Source organism: Monodon monoceros, unplaced genomic scaffold (genome assembly GCF_005190385.1).
Source record: "Monodon monoceros isolate NGI ecotype Baffin Bay Population unplaced genomic scaffold, NGI_Narwhal_1 Super_Scaffold_19, whole genome shotgun sequence".
Lineage (NCBI taxonomy): Eukaryota > Metazoa > Chordata > Mammalia > Artiodactyla > Monodontidae > Monodon > Monodon monoceros.
In genome coordinates this window covers 75,231,439-75,246,672 of record NW_021703775.1, presented here as the reverse complement: position 1 = coordinate 75,246,672, position 15,234 = coordinate 75,231,439, and positions in this window count along the sequence as shown.

Sequence of the window (15,234 nt, the reverse complement as noted above, 5' to 3'; positions counted from 1 at the left end):
CCTTGTGTGTCTCCAGAGTGTAGTGGGGTTTCTGGTGCATAATAGATACAGTACTTGGGAAATGTGGGCTGCAAGTTGAATGAATTAACTGATCTGGAAGTGAGTTTGTGAGAGCAATGCTGGCTTGGTGATAACCCCATGAAGGAGACCATTGCTCTATTGGCCCAGTAAGAGTGACATTAAGGGACACTGTACATAGCTCAAGGGTAGTCCCCAAGGCTGCACTTGGGTGGAAATGAGAGACGGCAGGACAAACAAGGCTGACAGCATTGACAAGGGAAACACCTTGGGATGGCACAGACTGGAAGAGGTGCCAGGTGAGTACCCTGGGGATTGCAAACCTCCAGACCAATAGTTCTCAAATTCACCCTTCTTAGGACTTGTCTGAAGAGTCTGTTATGCAAACAAGCTGTTGGACCCCACCACCATAGGTTCCGAATCAGGTGATCTTTGGATCACACTTAGAGAAACACTGCTGTAGATCAGAGAAAGATGTAGAGGCTGAAGAAAGAAAAGAAGGAAAATAATGTTGTTTGGGACACAGATCCATTCACCATAGCATGATAAGGATAATGAATTTCTCTCTCTCTCTCCCTCTCTTTCTGTCTGTCTCTCTCTCCTTTACTCTCATTCTATCTCCTTCTTTTAATCTGCTGCAGCTATAAAGAGCTTTTGAAAGTTTATGACACATTGCCCAGAGTGATCAAATATTAGCTTGCAGAGTTGTTTTTTCTTTTTTTTTTTTTTCCTGAAATCACTGCTCTGGCAGAGGCTGGTCACTGCGCAGGTAGGAGCCACTCAACAAGTTCCTTATGTGGTAACAGGGAGGAGAACAAGCCTACAGAGACCTCCACTTTGGCTCCCACGAGGGGAAACCAGCAGACCCACCCGGGACATGAGCTGTTTTTCTGAGCTCTGTTTTTCAGGGGCTTCTCCCCGAATGACATATAACGAGAACAGAAGATGCCAAGGCTGCCTCTAGCCATGGATTATGGGAGACCCACCACAGCTGGCCTCCCAGAGGCCCAAAGTTGATCACTTGCACCTGGCATTTCCAAATGCAGCTTCCCAGACTGGAATCCTTAAGCTGCGGGGGGAGGACACATGGAGCTTTGTGAAATATGGATGTCTGGGCCTCACACCCTTGAACTCTGGCTCAGAAGGTTTGCGGTGATCCCAGGAACCTGCGCTCTTTTAAAACCACCAGGTGTTTTGGATGGGCAACCAGATTTGGAAACTTTAGGAGGACTCTAGCACCACAAAATCTGTTTCAGTCCTCCAGCCAGCTGAGATCAAAAATTCCCATCCTAGGGCTTCCCTGGTGGCGCAGTGGTTGACAGTCCGCCTGCTGATGCAGGGGACATGGGTTCGTGCCCCGGTCTGGCAGGATCCCATGTGTCGCGGAGCGGCTGGGTCCGTGAGCTGTGGCCGCTGGGCCTGCGCGTCCGGAGCCTGTGCTCCACAACGGGAGAGGCCACAACAGTGAGAGGCCTGCGTACCGCAAAAAAAAAAAAAAAAAAATTCCCATCTTAGATCTGGTGTGGATGTCTCCAGGCCTTTTCCCTATAATCTCATTTTAAGACCCAGCTCTGATGTCACTTTTTTCAGGAAGCCTTCCTGGGACGTCCAGCTGAAATTTGTTATTTCCCCCTTCTCTCTCCTCCATGGCACATTTCCAGTGTCTTTAATGACACTTTATAGCATGACCCACTCCTCATATGACATTTGTCCACCAGTGCTGTGCAATGAAAATATAATGCCAGTCACATATATAATCTTTAACTTTCTAGTAGCCATATTTTGTTTAATGGAAATAAATAGGTAAAATTAATTTTAATAGCATGTTTGATTTAACTCAATATATCCAAAATGTCATTTCAACAAGTAGTAATATAAAAATCATCAATGAGATTTTTTAAATCACACTGAGTATTTGAAATCTGGTGTGTGTGACACTTAGATCTCATTTCAGCTTTGCTTACATTTCAAGTGCTACATGTGGCCACATGTGGCAAGTGGAGGCCATACTGGGTAGCACAGTCCTGGTTCTTTGAGGGCAAGTCTGTGACTTTGCCTCTGGGTCTTCAGAAGCAGAGTCTTTTCCCGGACCCAGTATAGGAGCTTAGAAAGGGTCTGAGTCCATTCAAATACAAATTCCTCCTGGACCAGATCCTTTGGCTTTGTGTTTGTTCGTTTTAAGGCACAGTATCTCTGTAGATGAGAGTGGTTAATGGGTACATCCGGAAAGAGGAAAGCAATCCAGAGCAGGTTTCATTTAAGAGGACTGAGTATTGGGAGAAACCTGGGGGAACAGGGCATTCATCAAAGGGAGAAGAAAAAGGCAGTGGATCCCAAGGGGTAGATACCAGGGTAACTTCTCCATCCTGCACTGCGGGATCCAACCTAGCAGAATCGGGCGATGGTGGCTCTGAACCATATGTTCAGTCTCCTTCTGCAGGTTACCTTGAGCTGCCTGAAGAACACCACCTGCCAGAGGATTGGATTGAGGTGTATGTGGTCAGTTAAGTCTCTAAAAAAGAGCTGCAGCAAGAACGTGTTCTCAGCAAAGATGACGTCTGAAAACACATTGAGCCCGTTTATACCTTGGCCACAGGCTTCCCAAGAAAGTTCACTGGCTTACCTCATAATTCACTCATAGTTGGGTCAGTTAAGAGAACGGGCTACCACTTTTGTCCAAAAAGAATTGCCTCCAAGCCAGTGCCTACAGATACATGATCATAGCTTCCCAGGAAACAGATATCTCCTGAGGAAATCAGAGTTCAAGCCCCTTTCCCTAGATCCTCTGAGTTCAAATAATCCATGTATAGAGGTACAGGGACTGGAGTTCGGTACACCCGCCCACTCCCTCCAAGCTGCTTGTCACTAGCAGTGTAGTAAGTTTCAACCAGCCATCTAAGGAAGAACAAACCCTTGGTTGGACCATATCGTTCCTAGGTGAGGCTTGGGATATGGTAGCAAGAGCCCGGCCTTTGGAGAGGAACACCCCGTTCTCCAAATGCCGGCCCACCCATTTATTTGGAACATCTATTGTATCAGAACTGTTCATTTGTACACTTCCTAGAAGGGCTTTTCGGTGTTTTATGCAAAGCACTGTAACAAATGGTTAAGATCTTGGCCCACGAGCATGTGACTTCCAGCAGGTTACTTTTCCTCTTTTAGCCACAGGTTTTTCACTGTGAAATATGGGCACTAACGGTCCCCAGCCCTAGCGTTGTGTACTGATTAAACCGGGAGATAAAGCGCTAGTCAAAATGCATGGAAAGTGCCCCATAAAATTTCATAATGATTTGAAAATTCAACCCAACATAAGACAGGAGAGTTTAATGTAGAAAAATGAGTTTAAAAGAGTAGAGAAATGGATATTTTCAAGCAAGTGGGCACTGAATACATATGATTACCGCAGTAAGTGATGGGCATCTGAGGGTAATTAGAAGAAAGGAAGCCTGTTCTCTTAGTGCCCAGCTTACAGTCTAGTCCAGTGGACTGTACCACGGGAGCACAGCCTTGTGTTAGCCCATGTTAACCCACTATTAACACAATAGAGGCCACCACCACGGGGTTGACTGGTAGTCAGAGTAGACCAGAAAAAAGTTTGCCTCTGGAGAGGCAATGGGATGGCACCACTCACCCCAGGCAGGAAAGCTACACCAGCCCATGTATAACAATGGGATGAGCAGCCTGTCTTCTAAGGAGAGTGAGAAGGGAAAGTCCAAACTGAAGGAAAGAGACAGGTGAGAAGGGAGTAAGAAACTTCAGTGAGAAGTAAGCTGGATCGTAAGAATATCAAAAGAGAAAACAGACCAAGGGCTTATCAGCAGGCACAGTCTCCAAAACATCGGAAAATGTTGCTGAGATCCATAAGATGACAACAGCTTGCAACGTGGGGAAGGGATGGGAGGGGAGGGAGAGGGGGAGTGGGAAATTCATCTCCAACCCCACTGTCTGTTCCTTAGCACAGACACTCCCAGGGCTCCCCGGCTCTGCCAAGATCACCCTTCTGCAGAGCTGATCACAAATACTGATGATTGAAAAGTTGTGCAGTCCTCAAAGCCTCGGCTTTCCATTCCTAAGAGTGTCCAGGAAAGGCTAGTTTAAGGCACTTACCTTCTCTCTGCCTGGCTTTCTCACTTGTGCTTGCCAAGCCTGGTCTTCCTACAAGGAGTAATTAGATTAAATCTTTAGGACGTTTTGAGCTGCGAGAAGGGAGAACACCAGCACGTACATACAGGCACAGTTATTTTCACAGGATTCCATTTCCTCTGTTCTCTTTGAATTCACCTCCTGGTAACAGCTGTCTGGCTCCCTAAAGCAGCAACAGCTGCAATAATGAACCCACCATTTGAGCCTGTGGATGACACCGGCTCAGCCCCGAAATGCAGCTGTTCTTTAATGCCTGATGTCTTAGCCCTCCCCAGTTCTAGACAACAAAGAGGGACATTCATGAACACCCCACATCTCAAGTTTTCATATGGGGGATCCCCTATTCCTTTTACCAGTGGCACAGTTTCTTACTTCTGTAACTTATTGGTCGTTTTACTGAAGGCAAGCTCAAAAAGCCTCTCTAAACCTTAGTTTCCTCAGTTCTCTGATGGTGATGATAATATTACCCACCTCGTGATGTTGTTTGTGAAGCTCCAAAGATATAATAGATATGAAAATCTTTTACATGTTATAAGGCAATATTCTTGTATTAGGTATTATTAAGGTCCTTGTTTCTGATTTTAACAAGTGAAAAATTATTAAACAATATAATACACTTCTGAATAATAATAAACTTCTGAATGGGCTGTCAGTATAATAAACTTCTGAGTTGGGCTGTCCATATACATGGTCTCTGAGGAGTGGAGAAATCACAGAGGTTTCTGGAGAAGACACTTGGCCCCAGCTTAGAGGGACTGGTAGAATCTGAGAGGTTAAGGGAGAGAGAGAGAGATTTGGGTGAGGGACACAGCCCAGGCGAAGGGTGAGAGAAGAGAATGTGATCTACTGACAAAGTAGGGCCATCCTGGAGTGGGGCAGAGAATGTGCCTGAGGACCAGGGGGATGGAAAGTTGGGATGGTCAGGATGAGCCAGAACATGGATGGCCTTAAATGACAGGCAGAGATGTTATCAGAAGACATTTTAATAGCATGAAAATGGCAAGCCCGGGAGGTCACTCAGTCCTCCTCCCTGCCTCCAAGGGTTTATCTCTCTCCAACAATCTAGACAAAGGGCCTGCACTGGACATGCTCTTGGCTTTCTGGAGCCAGGCTCAGTAGCTCTTGGAGCCCTGGAGGTCTTCTCTCTGTCCAAGTGAGTGATTCCCAGTTTCCCTGCTTATTAAAAAAAAGATTACTGGGCTCCAGCCTAGACTCATCAAATCAGAGCTTCAGGAGAGGGGCCTAGGAATCTTCCTTTTCAAAATAATTCTTTCTCTCTCCCCAGGTTCTTCTTGTTGTCATGGAAGTGTGGGAGGTGTTCATGTGAGCTATGTGCCATGCGTGCTAAACGTGGAGCCCCAGAAAGGACTCAGCAACCTTAGCACAACCTACTAGTTGATGTCCTAGTGTCTTTACAGAGTCCCTCCCTCCATCCCTCCCTTCCTCCCTTCCTTTCCCCTGTGGGGATCTCAGGGGCTGTTTGAGGATATATTTTCACTTTGTGATTATTTCACTTTAGATGCTCCTTTTTTGTATTTTTAACGGGAGTAGCAGCTGGACCATCCACCTTCCCACACCCACTGTCCTTCCTGCTGTTCCCCCGGCTGCCCTGGCCCTTCCTTCCTTCCTTCTTTCCCTCCCTCCTTCCGACTTTGTCTTTTCTTTCTTTCTTTTTAAATAAGTGGACTACCCAGTTGCTTTGATTCAACTTGAGGGCAACTGTGATCCTCAAGTCTTTGTACTGTACACTACACGTGGACCTACTCAGGCCAGCCTTGCCTAGTCGCTGCTCTGAAAATTCTAATTTTTAAATTAATCGTTTTTTGAAACTTAGAGAATACTGACAACTATAAAGTATAGTTACTTTATAATAGCAACTACAAAAAATTGAAATTTCTTTCCATGTATTAATCTTCACAGCAATCCTGTGAAGTAGGTGCTGTTATGATTCCCATACTACAAATAGAGAAACTGAGATGCAGAGAGATTAAGTTACCTGCTTAGGATCATACAGTTACAAAAGTAGACAAGTCAAAGTTTGGACCTAGGAAGCCTAGCTGCAGAGTCTACACTTTCTAACCATGACACTAGACTACCCCTCAAGAAGAAAGATGAACGAAGAAAACTTACCCTCAATTCCTATTACCAGAAGTAACCACTCAAACACTTAGTCTTTTTCTATTAAAAAAAAATGTAATCGTATCAAAGTATTAATTTCATATATCTTGCTTTACAATTCTAATATTAAATTATAGTTCCTATATTACATGTTCTTCATAAATATGGTTTTTATCCACTGTATAGTATGCCATCATATGGAGAGGACATAATTTATGTAATCACTGCTTTCTTATTAGATGTTGAGGTTGTTTCTAATTTTTTACTCTCATAATACTATGATGAACTTTCTTGCCCATAAATATTTGACTGCAGCTTGATTTAGCTCTATAGAATAAAGTTCACGTGTCAAAGAGACTTTTAAATCTCAAATGCATTCTGGAGACTTTAAAATATAAAAAAAATCTGACCAGTTTACCCTCCCACAAGCGGTGTGTGGGAGGGACCGTTTCCTCACCCTCTTGCCAACTTTGCCCATTTGGGAGGTGAAAAATGGCCTCGCCTTGTTGCTGCATCTGCATGTCTTTGATTAAGCGAGGTGAACATTTTCTTCTGCGTTTGTTAGCCGCTGGGTACTTCTTTTGTGAGCTGTTTATTTATGCCCTTGTTCATCTCCCCAAAGGCAAGCTTGTGTTTTTCTTGTCTGTATGAGTTCTTCATAGCAATATCCTTTTGAGTCATATTTGTTGGAAATAATTTCCCACGTTTGTTCTTTGCCTTGTATCTGCCTTTTAGGTGTCAATTAACTTGCAAATATGGAAGTCTGAATTGAAAATGGTCCAAAGGAGGGGCCAGAGTTTCTGAAAATGAGCAGACTCATTACACAGATATCTTGCTAAAAACATTGAGTATTCATTTAATACCAGGAGTTTTGGCATCTTAGTCATTGGTTTGGCAACGACTAAAGAAGAAACTTTGCACTTTTCTGCTGCTCAGGCTGATAAAAACAGAGGGAAATCCTTAGAGAACAGCCTCAGTGCAAATTGCTTTCAACTTTTTTTGACATGGGTATTAAAATGCCACCCCAAATACCAGTGGTAATAAAGAATCCAACTTAAAAGGGGGAGTAGGTGTAAATGTAACACATGAGATTTTTTTTTTTTTTTTTTTTTGGAATCTTGCTAGACTGGTGCTGAAGAATCAGTGGTGAAGCTCTCAAAGCTGCCTCTCCTTCCTTGTGTGGAAAACCCCAGGCTATTTGTGGACTAAATATTGACATGAAATTTTGAAACAAGACGAGCGGCTCATATTCCCTTGCAATAGGAAAACCCGACACATTCTGCCCTGCTCCTCTCAAGGGAGAATTAGCTTCACTTCCTCTATTTATTACCCTCTTCCCCTGCTCTGATGTTCCTCCGCCCCACACATCACATGCCCCTCTCTGCTACCTTCCTGTCCTCCATCGAACTGCCCATTTTGTGCAGACATGGTGACTGGATATTTATCCCAAATGAACACATTTAGTCATATATTCAAAAGAGAAGGTGGCTCATATTCTGATTAGAAACCATAGGGACGGGGCTTCCCTGGTGGCCCAGTGGTTCAGAATCTGCCTGCCAATGCATGGGACATGGGTTCGATCCCTGGTCAGGGAAGATCCCACATGCCACGGAGCAACTAAGCCCCTGCGCCACAACTACTGAGCTCTGTGCTGTAGAGCCCGCAAGCCACAGCTACGGAGCCCGCGTGCCACAACTACTGAATCCCACGTGCCTAGAGCCCGTGCTCCGCAACAAGAGAAGCCACCGCAACGAGAAGCCTGTGCACCGCAACGAAGAGCAGCCCCCGCTCGCCGCAACTAGAGAAAGCCTGTGCACAGCAACGAAGACCCAATGCAGCCAAAAATAAAATAAATAAATTTATTAAAAAAAAAAAAAAAGAAAGAAACTGTAGGGACCCCACAGGGACATGGCTCTTTGGGAATAGCCTTTTTAAGGCTTTTTTTTCGAGAAAGCCACACTGCCTTTGCCTCCACCTACATTCATTCGGCCAAGAAAATTCACCCAGCACTTGGCTGTGGAGTGGGTTGATGAGCGAGGACCTTGAGCTCAGGTCATGCAAGTGCTTGAGGACAAAGAAATCTTAGACACGTTTGGGAGCTAGGGTGCTACTCTACCTTGTGACACCGCTTAGCCAAGAGGATGGAGATAAACATGGTTTCAGGTCAGGAAATCCTCCTCGGGAACTGCTTGAGAAGTCTGCAAGGCTTTTCTCTTTCTGTCCTAAAGCATTTCTACAGTTTAGCATATTTATCTTCTGTCTCTCATCTCTCCTACGAAGTCAGCCATATGATTTCATTCCTATTTTTTTTTTCTGCTACTTTGTCCTAGTTTAAATACTCAGCTGGTGAAAGTCATCTATGTGCACATTGCACAATGTTTTGCAATTTACGTTTAAGAGAACGAAAACAAAAGATTACCCTTTGGCTTTCCAATGAGCCTCAAACTCAAATCATGAGAGCCAGAAACTTCTATTATTTTCCTAGTTTGTAGAGAGAGTGATGGCAGTGACGTGAAAGCGATGCTGGGAAGAACCATCACTGGCTTCACAGCCCAGGAGGCTGCGTCAGTAACCAACTAGGAAACTGCTACTTTTATTTCTCTTTACCAGCTCAAGGGCATAGGAAGACACCACATTGCACTTAAGTGTTTTCTTTAAACACACACCCAGACACACACACACACACACACACACACACACACACACACACACCCTCTGCCCCATGAGAAGTATCTCTTATCCAAATGTGAGCTGGGCGCTAAGGTTGTGAGATAGGGCAAACGGTCCAGGTTTTTAACTTAGTCCCAACTGTGTTCAAGCACCGTCTGTGTCCCTTGCCAGCGGAAAGGCCAGGAGCTAGCGTGGACAGTGGGGTTCTGTGGGGCTGTGGCTAGGATAAGGGACTGCGGATTATACAAAGGTCCGGGGAGTGTGTAGACCCCAAAGGCCAAAGACAGCTTTTGAAACCAGGGGCCGCTGAGTGTCGGCGTGCCAAGCACAGGGCTAGAGGCAGTGAGGGCTGGAAGTGGCCGCGTGACTGGGCTGTGGCTCTGGGGGTGTCTGCTGCACAGGTGTTGGGTAAGGCTGGGTCTCCAAAGGGGACGCTGGGTCCTGTGAACCTTGGGCGAGGTCCTGAGCATCTGAGCTTTGCATCCTCTCTTGTAAACTAAGGATGATGCCTACTTCACCGGATTGTATCGAGGATTACGTGAGAGTGTAGGCAAAGCCCTCATTTTTAGCACCTAGCACAGAGTAAGTGTTGTAAGTCTTCAGAATAGGTGTTATTGGACTTCCTTGGTGGCTCAGTGATTAAGAATCCGCCTGCCAATGCAGGGGACACGAGTTCGAGCCCTGGTCCGGGAAGATCCCACATGCTGCGGAGCAACTAAGCCTGCGAGCCACAACTACTGAATCCCGCGTGCCTAGAGTCCATGCTCCACAAGAGAAGCCGCCGCAATGAGAAGCCCGCGCACCGCAACTAAGAGTAGCCTCTGCCTGCCGCAACTAGAGAAGCCCGCGCACAGCAATGAAGACCCAACACAGCCAAAAATAAATAAATAAAATAAATAAATTTAAATAAACAGATAAAAATAAAAAAGACATTGGTGACTTACAAAAGAAAAGCATCTCTTAAAAAAAAAAAAATAGGGGCTTCCCTGGTGGTGCAGTGGTTGAGAGTCCTCCTGCCGATGCAGGGGACATGGGTTTGTGCCCCGGTCCGGGAAGATCCCACGTGCCGCGGAGCAGCTGGGCCCGTGAGCCATGGCTGCTGAGCCCGCGCGTCCGGAGCCTGTGCTCCACAACGGGAGAGGCCACAACAGTGAGAGGCCCGCGTACCGCAAAACAAACAAACAAACAAATAAATAAAATTTTAAAAAACTAGCTTTAGAAAAAAGGTGTTATTGCTGCTGTGATTGACGTATATACATAAAAGTGTTTTATCTATACAAAAATAATTCTTTCTAAAAATTTCAATTATAGGAAAATATGTCTAAATATCACCCGTACCTGCTTGATAAAGATAATTTGGGGCCTAAGTCTAAGTAGAGAGTGGTATGGGGTGACAGAGGCCTTTATTTTGGAACTGCAAACCCAAAGTTGGAAAACAGTGGCAAACCTTACAACAGGCTCCAAGGGGACTTCCAAAACCCTCCCTCACCTACCTCTTCCCTCAAGATATAAAATCACTTCCTGGAGCTTGTCAGACTGCCTGGGTCTTGACTGTGTCTCCTCCACGGGTTAATCTTGTGACTTTGGGCAACTTTTTCAACTTCTCTAAGCCCCAGTTTTTTCTGTAAAGGATTTTTTGTAAGATTTAAATGGAATAAACCATACAAAGCACTTAGCACTAAATACATTTATTATTATTGTTTCATCACTGGGATAACTGTGTATGGCCAAGAAAGGGAGTGCTTCACACACACACACACACACGCACGCACACATGACACTCCTTTTAGACTGTAAGAATTATGCCTGTTCACTAACATGGCAGAGAGGAATGCCTATCTTATGTGAACATCTAATTTAGGAGTAAGGACAGCAAGTCTAAACCTACTTCGTGTTTTTAGCCCCTACAGTGCCAATCTCAGGCGCCCTGTATTGTCTACATGATTGAATGGTACCAATCAATCAGGCTTCTCGTATTTACAGAGTTGAAGTTCAAGCTTGAGTTCTGGCTTCAAGGGCACTACAGGGACCATCATGCTGATGCCTCTAATTCTTCTCCGGTGTTTTGGCCAGTGGTTAAAAGTCTGGACCCAAGGCAGCCTGCTTAGGGTCGAATCTTAGGGCTACCAGTCATTAGGTGTGGGGTCCTGGGCAAATTACTTAACCCCTCTGTGCCACAATTTCTTTTCTGAAAAAAATACGTTATTGAAGTATAGTTGATTTACAATGTTGTGTTAATTTCTGCTGTACAGCAAAGTGATTCAGTTATACATATATGTATTCTTTTTCATATTCTTTTCCATTATGGTTTATCACAGGATGTTGAATATAGTTCCTTGGGCTATACAGTAGGACCTTGCTGCTTATCCATCCTATAGATAATAGTTTGCATCTGCTAATCCCAAACTCCCAACCCTTCTCTCCCCTCCTCCCCTCCTCCTTGGCAACCACAAGTCTGTTCTCTATATCTGTGAATATTTCTGTTTCGTAGATACGTTCATTTGCGTCATATTTTAGATTCCACATATAAGTGATATCATATGGTATTTGTCTTTGTGACTTAGTTCGCTTTAGTGTGGTAATCTCGAGGTCCATCTGTGTTGCTGCAAACTGTGCCTCAATTTCTAATATTAGTCAAAGAGGATTGGTGATGATCATGGCACATACTTCATAGGGTCGTTTCGAGGATTAATGTGAGTTAACCTCTGTTAAGCACCTAGAATAAGACCTGGTGCAGCCTTGGCCTCCAGGCATGTTCCACTCAAACACGTCCTCCACAAGCAGCTGGAGTGATGGCTCTAGGGTTCTGCTGGCCAAATCCGGCCTCTGCTTAAATTTCATCATGATGACTAGAAGCTCCTGTCATCTACAAGATAAACTCCAAGTGCCTTATCATTGTGAACAAGGCTCTCCTCTCCAGCTCCAATTGACCCCCTGGGACCATGGAATGACTGGTAGTTTCTTGCACAATTCATGCTAGGTCTAACCATCAAGCAATGGCTAGAATGCTCTCCTCCAAACTTTCACCTTGTTAAAAGAGCTCTACTTTTAAAGGAACAGCCTTTTAAGAACCCACAGGAATGCTACTTAAAAAGCAAGGCTGCAGACGTCATACCTTACAGAAAACCCTCCAGATTCTTTATCGTGGCCTCATCTGTGTACAGCTATTTCTAAGATTTGACCCAGGTTTAGTCTGCCTCCGATGGCTCTCCTCTTGACACTAATATCACTTTCTCGCCATCCACCAGTGTTTGGACAGCCACTGAAGTACTACGGGTGCTAATATTGCAAAGGCGACACAGAGGGCTCCCAGGGCTGCCACATACAGCTGTACAGGTGGTGCCCTATGATTCAATTTATCATAGCACTTACACACGGTTTTATAAGTATTTTTACTTCTCTATCTCCACCCTCAATACTCTCAGCAACACAAAGAAAAAATTTTTTTAAATTTAACTTTCTGTCCTCCGCACCCAGCGCAGTACTTGGTATGCAGCACGTAGCAAATTAAAACCCACAGGCTAATCCATGATTCCTTCTCAGCTCCTTGTGCCATGCTAAGACCTGGCAAAATAATCATCCATACCTTCGAGGAACGGCGATGTAATTGGAAAAGTAAGTTAGACTTATGTGACTAGATAACTAGAACATCAGGCACTAAGTGTTAGTAGTGAATGAATGGAGTCAAAGCTTCGTACTGTCTGTCCATCGGAGAAGGGAGAATTTCTAAGAACTGAGGAGTTGGGATGTGACCCAAGCCTCGCATCTTGTAGATGCTCCCGTGACTACATCACATGGATGATTTCTTCTGGGCGGCAGTGTGTGTAGTGGAAGGAGCCTGGGACTTGGCCTTTGTGCCCTTAGGTTGCACCCTGCCTTTTCTATCTTCTCGCTGTGTTTGCTGGGTCTCTTTCTGAACCCGGGCTTCCTCATCTTTAGAGGGTGGTTTATAACCTCTACCCTACAGAATTGCTATGAAAATTAAGATGAACTAGTGAATCTAAAACAGATGAGTGTAGGGAATTCCCTGGTGGTCCGGAAGCTAAGACTCCAAGCTTTCAATGCCAAGGGCACGGGTTGGATCCCTGGTTGGGGAACTGGGCTTCCGCAAGCCTCATGGAGTGGCCAAAAATTAAAAAGCAAAATAAAATAGATGTATCTCATTCTCTGCACACAACAGGAATTCAACAGAGTTAACTCTCATTTTAATTGGACTCCAGGCTTAGATGTTTTTTTGGTTACTGACCGGATTCTTATTTATTGAAGGCTTTTCTGCAGCATCCTGGGAGGTTGCAATCCATCTGAGCCTTCCCACTGCCTTGAGCTGATGGCCCACACCGACTGCCTTGTGTACAGGGATCCAGGAAGTCACAAGGGAAACAGACCCTCAGCCTTGCTGCTTCTCCAGGGTCTGGTGGCAGCACTATTTCTCAGGAGATAGGCTTTAAAGTGCCATTGTCCGTGCTGCTTTTTCTGCTGTTACAGAGCATGGCAATATTGATTTTATAGGTAAAGTAGTTATTTTTGTTAATCTTGGAAATATCATAACATATTCCTATAGCCCTTTACATTTTCCAAAGGGAAGCTTCAGTTTTCAATCTTCTTAACTTTCTAGCAACAAGGTATATAGGACGGTCCAAATTTTCACACAAGGAAGCCAAGGTCCATAAATGAATGAGTCACTCAATGTTCCACAGTAGAGTAGGGTCAGAACCCAGGTGCCCTGGGTCGCAGTTCCAAACTGCTGGGCTAAATTTAAAGTTCTCTTTGGCAGTGGTACCAAGGATGGGGTGGTGGTAGAAGTGGGCAACCCTAGCACAGAGTAGTCATTTTATTATTGTCATTGTTTGGAATTGACACTACATAGCAGTAATAAAACACAGACCAACTTTTAGTCAGCTTTATCATTGTTTCTAAATTATCTATAGGTAATGCATCGCTTTATTAGGTAATGCATCCTCCATCAGCACTGGAGGCTGATCGACTCTGACCACCCACCCAGGGTAACCATTGTTCTTTGGTAAAGAACTCTATCTAAATTGGTTTCATCTAAAATTATCTATCTATCTATCTATCTATCTATCTATCTATCTATCATCATCTATCTATCAGGTTGCATTTGAAGGAGGGAATTTTGATTTCTAAGCAGAGGTGACCTGAGGTCAAAGAAAATGGGAGAGATGCATTTGACTACATGTACTGTGGCTCTTCTCTTGACTCAAGCAATCAAGAATTGACTGAGCGCAGTTTTAAGCTTTTTGGCATACATACAGCATACCACGTGTAGACATGGTGAAGGTGTGGTCTCTATGAGGTCAGTATTAGTATTTCAATTCTACAGACAAAAGCTGAAGCTAAGAGAGATGCATTAACACGTCCAAGGTCACAATGACTCAGGAGCCAATGTAAGGTTAGTCTGACTCCAATGGCTGCATTCGTGTAACAGTACCACATTCCATCTGTCCACCAATGTCTGAACAGCCACTAAACTACTAAAAAAATGCTAATATTGCAAAGGAGACACACCACAGAGGGCTCCCAGGGCCACCATTTGTGGGGTTGAGCCCTGCAAAGAGGTGCTTGGCCAGAGGTCATGGCGCTGGAATAGGTCCAAGCTCTGCATTTTCCTAACTTGGTGCCGAGATGCCTTATGGGCTAGCGGTGCTATGGGACCACTGGTAGTTTCAGACTCCAGCATTGAAGCAGCCTATTGCCTTCTGTTTCCAGTTGATTCTTTGAGTCAATTTGAGTCTATTGTCTTTGAGTCTATTGTCAATTTCCTGGACGTGGCTCTACCTGGCCCTTAGATACAAAGTTTACAATCACCTCTGGCTAGTGTGACATGCCCAGTTGTCCATGCCTCTGTCATGACTGTTATTGGGGCCATGACTGTCATTTCATTCCCTTAGAAGCTTGTCATTCTGAAAATTAGACACCAAACCACTCATTAATCTGTGTAGCAAATCCTGGGTCCTTCTCTATGGGTATAACTACAGTGAAAAGTTTACTGTAACAACCTGGGATTTGAAAGCTGAGACAATCTGTACTTGTATGTTACTCTTTGGAAAAGAGGACCAGGAAATTTTAAAGTCCTCTCAGGAGAATGCCTTGGGGTTGGAGACTTCTTTTTAATGTGTTACAATCAGAGTCACAATAGCTTATAAATTTTTTTGAATGAATGACATTTAAGTTCATATTAAAATTAATATTCCAATAACTCAGTACTGTGGGAACTATGCATTCTGACTGATATGAAAGCTTATCTATCACTTAATCTGTATTAGC